This window comes from Papio anubis, chromosome 16 (assembly GCF_008728515.1).
Source record: "Papio anubis isolate 15944 chromosome 16, Panubis1.0, whole genome shotgun sequence".
Lineage (NCBI taxonomy): Eukaryota > Metazoa > Chordata > Mammalia > Primates > Cercopithecidae > Papio > Papio anubis.
The window spans coordinates 16,134,850-16,141,686 of NC_044991.1; the positions used below are offsets into that span (position 1 = coordinate 16,134,850).

Consider the following 6,837-nt stretch of genomic DNA (forward strand, 5'->3'; position numbering starts at 1 on the left):
GTTTCACATTAAAACAAAACGTAATTTGTTGTGGTGAAAATAACCCTAGCTAGGGCCCAAGGAGACCTGCATTTGAATCCTGGATGTGTTAGATTGCCTTAATGATCCCAATTTTCTTCCATGTATTCACACCTTTGTCAATAAACTTGGCAGCATGTTCCTGTTCTGATTCTGGGCTCATCTATTTGACCTACATTAGCCAATAAAAAAGTAACCATGTTCCAGTTACAATATTTGCTTTGTCCAATCGAATGAGACAGAAGTAATCATATGCCAGCTCCAAGACCATGTGCACATTTCATTGTTCCCTTAACTGTGCTATCACTATGAGAAGGACTTTCCCTGATGATCCCAGCAAAAGGATGAGAGACACCATAGATTAAACCCAACCACAGTGGAAACCAGCCCAGATCAGCCAACCCCTGGCAAACATGCAGACTTTCTTTCTTTTTTTTTTTTTAGATGGAGTTTCGCTCTTGTTGCCCAGGCTGGGGTACACTGCAACCTCTGCCTCCCAGGTTGAAGCGATTCTCCTGCCTCAGCCTCCCGAGTAGCTGGGACTACAGGTATGTACCACCACACCCAGCTAATTTTTGTATTTTTAGTAGAGACAGGGTTTCCCATGTTGGTCAGGCTGGTCTCGAACTCCTGACCTCAGGTGACCCACCTGCATCAGCCTCCCAAAGTGCTGGGATTACAGGTGTGAGCCACCCCAAACCTGCAGAGTTTTTACAAATCATAAATGATTAATGTCTAAGTGGTTGAGTTGTGGAGTGGTTATATAGCAATAGCTAACCGATACAGTGGCCCTTCAGTCTTAGTCAGCTCTGACTGCCATATCATAGGCCAGGTGGCTTAAACAACAGAAGTGTATTTTCTCACAGTTGCAGAGGCTGGAAAGTCCAGATCAAGGTGCCAGCCAATTCAGTTCTTGGTGAGAGCTGTTTTTGTGGCTGGGGGATGGTTGGTTTCTTGCTCCATGCTCAAATGGCCTTTCCTGAGTGCATGCATTCAGAGAAAGGGCAAACAAGCAAGATTTCTGGTGTTTCTACTTGGAAATGGGATGGTAATCCAAACAGATCAGGGCCCCATCATTATGTCCTCTTTTAACCTTAATTACTTTCTTAGAAGACCTATCTTCAAATATAACCCCACTAGGGGTTAGGGCTTAGACACAGAAATTTTGGGAGGACATAAACGTTTGGTCCATACTACCTCCCTTAGGATTCTTTTACTCATCTGAAAGATAAGGATGTATGGTCATAATACACATCCAGTAAATACTTATTGAATCAAGAATATTGGACAATATATTTCTAAAAAACATTTCAAGATGGTTTTTTTGTTGTTGCCATAAAGGCATCTAGAATTCATACAAGAGGGAAAAATGTCATCCTCTATTCTAATTAAACTGTCTGCAAGTAAGGAGGGGCATAGAGATGCCTAATATTTAAATACATGCAAGTATATTTAAGATTATTGAGCAGGGAACTCAGCTATTCCATTCAATTGTTCCTTCAGGTCCTAGATCAGCACTTGGCATAAAGAAGATAATTCAATTACCTACTTTATTGAATTGAAAAAAAGTTATCGAATTGAAAAAAAAAAGACTGAGGGAATGAGTCAATCAGGTCTTGTGCCTGCCTATAGCTGTCCTCAAAAAGTTCAGGGAGATGAGGCAGGATACAATCTGAATCATGGGAAAGAACGGTCCTCTGCTTGACTAATAGGAAGTACAACGATGAAAACAGAGGAGGTGCTGAGCTGTCCTGATGGCTCAAGAGTTGCCTTGGGGCAGTCCAACTGGCACCTCCTTCCTGTTCCTCCTTCGTGATTACCACGCCATCCCACAGCATGTTAACTGCAACTGATTCCAAACCACACTGATGTTCACCCTTTGTTCTCCAAACCTAATTGTGCTTGTCCTCAGTATCTGCCTGATTGTTCAAATGAGAGATGAGTCATCTCTCGCTTCTTTACATCCCACTCAATGGAGCCCACAGCTCCATTTCCCCACTGAAATGACAAAATCCAATTTGACCTTAATTGTAGCCACTGAGCTATCATTTGCTGGGGAGTGACCATGGGCCAGGCAGTGCCCGAGATGACTAGTCTAAAAGATCTCATCTAATCCTCATCATGACCTTATGATGTGAGTATACTCTTTATATCATATTGATTAAATAGGGACTCAGAAGGGTTAAGTGACTTTCCTGGGGACACAGAGTTGGATAAAGGGATTTGTACCTAATCTGATGAATTTTAAAAACCCTGTCCTTTCCACATTGTCAAATTATCTCCAGTCCAGATGCTTTCTTCTCTTCTTTCTCCATTGTCTCTGTTCTGTGGAATCGGGCATTCACCTCTGCCCCCATGGTACCTGCACATCTGTCTGCTATAGCTCTTATCATATGAGATGATAATTATTCACCTGCTCGACTAGTCTATCACTCTGCTAGCAATGTCTTATTCTCCCCTCTGTTCTGTATTCTCAGGTCTTTGTCAGATATATAGTACCTGTTCCATAAATACTTTTAGAAATCAATTAAATTCCTTCATCTCTAATTACCAAACCTGTTATCTTTCACAGAGTAGAGGGTTACATCTGACATAAACTGTGAAGAAGACAATCTCCCCTATCAGCCCATTATTTTCTGTAAGAACAAGCCTAGTTAACCACCCCACACCCCCACAAAAGGGCCAGGGTTCTCTTCAGGTACTCCTGCTGTGAGACAAGAGTGGCAGAACGACTCCCACGCCCTGACAATTGGAAGAGGTCAAGCTCCCAAGGTGCCATCTGCTCCCATGGGTTTGGCCTGCCAGGGAAGAGCTCAGCAAATCCACCTGAAAGAGGGTGAAGGGTGATGAAGTCAGAGTGAGCGTTGGCTGATTGCCTGATTCCAGAGATTTACCCTCTTCCAGATGCTAGAAGCATCTTCACCCCATTTTCTTACTGCATTTTCCAGGCCTTGTAGTTACAATATATTCTCTTTTAAAACAAACACAGACGCGACCCCATCTTTGTCAGTGCACAAAATGGCGCCCTACAGCCTACTGGTGATCTGGCTGCAGAAAGCTCTGGGTATGCAGCAGTACCATGTGGCCTCAGTCCTGTGCCAACAGGCCAAGGTGGCGACGAGTCACTTTGAGTCCAAGTACATCCACTATGACCTGGTAGAGAAGAACATTAACATTGTTCGCAAACGATTGAACCGGCCTCTGACCCTCTCTGAGAAGATTGTGTATGGACACCTGGATGACCCCGCCAGCTAGGAAATCGAGTGGGGCAAGATGTACCTGCAGCAGTGGCCAGACAGCGTGGCCATGCGGGATGCAACCGCCCAGATGGCCACACTGCAGTTCATCAGCAGCAGGCTCCCAAGGTGACCGTGCCGTCCACCATCCACCGTGACCATCTGATTGAGGCCCAGCTCGGGAGTGAAAAAGACCTGCGCCGGGCCAAGGACATCAACCACGAAGTTTATAATTTCCTGGCAAATGCAAGTGTCAGATATGGCGGGGGCTTCTGGAAGCCTGGATCTAGAATCATTCACCAGCTTATTTTGGAAAACTATGAATACCTTGGGGTTCTTCTGATTGACACTGACTCCCATACCCCCAGTGGTGGCAGCCTGGGGGGCATCTGCATTGGAGTTGGGGGTGCTGAACTGTGGGTGTCATGACTGGGATCCCCTGGGAGCTGAAGCGCCCCAAGGTGATTGGCATGAAGCTGATGGGCTCCCTCCCTCTCCAGTTGGATTTCACCCAAAGATGTGATCCTGAAGGTGGCAGGCATCCTCACAGTGAAAGGTGGCACAGGTGCAATCGTGGAATACCACGGGCCTGGTGTAGACTCCGTCTCCTGCACTGGCATGGCGATAGTCTGCAACATGGGAGCAGAAATTGGGGCCAACACTTCCGTGTTTCCTTACAACCACAGGATGAAGTAGTACCTGAGCAAGACCTGCCGGGCAGACATTGCCGATCTAGCTGATGAATTTGAGGATCACTTGGTGCCTGACCCTGGCTGCCATTATGACCAACTAACTGAAGTTAACCTCAGTGAACTGAAGCTGCACATCAATGGGCCCTTCACCCCTGACCTGGCTCCCCCCGTGGCAGAAGTGGGCAAGGTGGCCGAGAAGGAAGGATGGCCTCTGGACATCTGACTGGGTCTGATTGGCAGCTGCACCAATTCAAGCTATGAAGATATGGGGCACTCAGCAGCTGTGGCCAAGCAGGCACTAGCCCATGGCCTCAAGTGCAAGTCCCAGTTCACGATCACTCCATGCTCTGAGCAGATCTGCACCACCACTGAGCGGGACGGCTAAGCACAGACCTTGAGGGATGTGGGCGGCATCGTCCTGGCCAATGCTTGTGGCCCCTGCAATGGCCAGTGGGACAGGAAGGACATTAAGAAGCAGGAGAAGAACATAACTGTCGCCTCCTACAACAGGAACTTCACGGGCTGCAATGACACAAACCCTGAGACCCACGCCTTCGTCACATCCCCAGAGACTGTCACAGCCCTGGCCATTGCGGGAACCCTCAAGTTCAACCCAGAGACCAACTACCTGACAGGCAAGGATGGCAAGAAGTTCAAGTTGGAGGCTCCTGATGCAGATGAGCTTCCTCAAGCAGAGCTGGACCCAGGACAGGACACCTACCAGCACCCCTGCAAGGGGTACCACTGATCACATCTCGGCTGCTGGCCCCAGCACTTGGAAGTTCCGTAGGCACTTGGAAAACATCTCCAACAACCTGCTCATTGGTGCCATCAACATTGAAAATAGCAAGGCCAACTCTGTGCATGATGCCGTCACCCAGGAGTTGGACCCCGTCCCTGCCACTGCCCGCTACTACAAGCATCATGGCATCAGGTGCGTGGTAACTCGGGGATGAGAACTATGGCGAGGGCTTAAGCCAGGAGCACGCAGCACTGGAGCCTCGCCACCTCAGGGGCTGGGTCATCATCACCAAGGGCTTTGCCAGGATGCATGAGACCAACCTGAAGAAGCAGAACCTGCTGCCCCTGACCTTCGCTGACCCAGCTGACTACAGCAAGATTCGCCTTGTGGACAAGCTGACCTTTCAGGGCCTGAAGGACTTGCCCCTGGCAAGCCCCTGAAGTACATCATCAAGCACCCCAACGGGACCCAGGAGACCATCTTCCTGAACCACACCTTCAACAAGATACAGATCGAGTGGTTCCATGCCAGCAGTGCCCTCAACAGAATGAAGGAGCTGCAGCAATGACGGCAGCACCTCCTCACAACCCCCTCCCCACCTCACCCAGCGCTGGTGTCATGTTCAAGTTCAGCTCCATGTGAGCCATCAGTGCCACCAGCCATGGCTTCTTACTCCAAGATGGCGCCACCAGACATGCTTCCTGCTCCCCGCTCAGCCCACAAGTGACTGTGGTTGGGGGGTTCTTAAAATAACTTTTTAGCCCCTGCCTTTCTATTTTTAGTTTGGTTCAGATCTTAAGGAGCTCCATGCAACTGTATTTATTTTTGATGACAAGACTCCCAGCTAAAGTTAGAAAAAAAAAAAAAAAAAATACGGTGACTCATGCTTATAATCCAAGATCACCTCAGGTCGGGAGTTCAAAACCAGCCTGGCCAACATGGTGAAAGCCCCGTCTCTACCAAAAATACAAAAATTAGCCGAGTGTGTGGTGTGCGCTTGTAATCCCAGCTACTGGGAGGCTGAGGCACAAGAATTGCTTGAACCTGGGAGGCGGAGGTTGCAGTGAGCCAAGAGTATGCCACTCCACTCCAGCCTGGCAACAAGAGTGAGACTCTGTCTCAAAAACAACAACAACAACAACAACAACAACAAAAAACTAAATACAATAAAACAAAACAAAGTAAAACAAACAACAGTGATAATAATAGTAACCTTTAGTTTCCTATAAAACTTGGTTCTTGCTACATGCATGCACTTTCCTGCCTTCAACCTCCTAGTTCAGCTTATCTTTAGTGATTCCATTCTCTCTGTCTTCCAGAATTCATGCCTGGGCACAAAAATTGCTCGCTATTCCAAAGAGGTAATTAAAGCAGGACGAGTCTGATTTCCTTAAGAGGGGAGAGTCAGACAACCTGGCTGTGAACTCAACCTAGCTTTTAAGTAATCCTTGAATTTGTTTGGCAAAAGCCAACCAGCAGTTACCCAAGATAAGAAATCAGGTGATTTTCTTTTTTTGCTTGCTTGCTTGCTGGCTTGCTTGCTTTTTTGTCTACGTGAGAGAAATTACTAAAAGATTTTTATCTTGCTTTCTAAATAATCAATCTTGCCCCAGCAGAAAACAAAACAAAACAAAACAAAACAAAACACGGCTGTGTTATGTTCTGCACTGGGATGTTTCAAAGAACAGGTCATGGCTGGGAGCCTTGGGAAACTGTTATGAGTGCAGCTGGTGTGAGGCAGTAAAGGCTGGAGTTTAGAGAAAATGAGTTTCTGTGGAGAAAGTAAAGCAAAATATCTCATGGTTTTAATCTTAGTATTTTCAGACTCATTTCTGTCCTTACTCCCCAAAGTTTTAGAATCTTAGGAACATGTGTCCAATGACTTCTAAAGCCAAATATGCAAGGTTAAGCAAGCTTTGCAGGTTACCTGCACTGCCCTGCATAAAACTGTCCTCACTTTGGACAGCAGTCACAGATTCCAGAGCTCCCAGGTCCCGCTCCGTTCTGACCAGCTGGCTGCAAGCTCAGAGGCTCCCACTACCTCCTCAGATGTAATGTCACTAGAATGACTCAAAGAACTCAGGAAAGTGCTATACTTATTATTACAATGTTACTTTAGCCAAAATATACAAATCAAAACCAGCCAAAG

The 6,837-nt window shown here is 46.9% G+C and overlaps 1 pseudogene; it reads left to right on the forward strand.

Moving 5' to 3' along the window:
• Positions 1 to 651: 651 nt before the first annotated feature.
• On the forward strand, positions 652 to 5,523 carry LOC100997954 (annotated as a pseudogene).
• Positions 5,524 to 6,837: the final 1,314 nt, after the last annotated feature.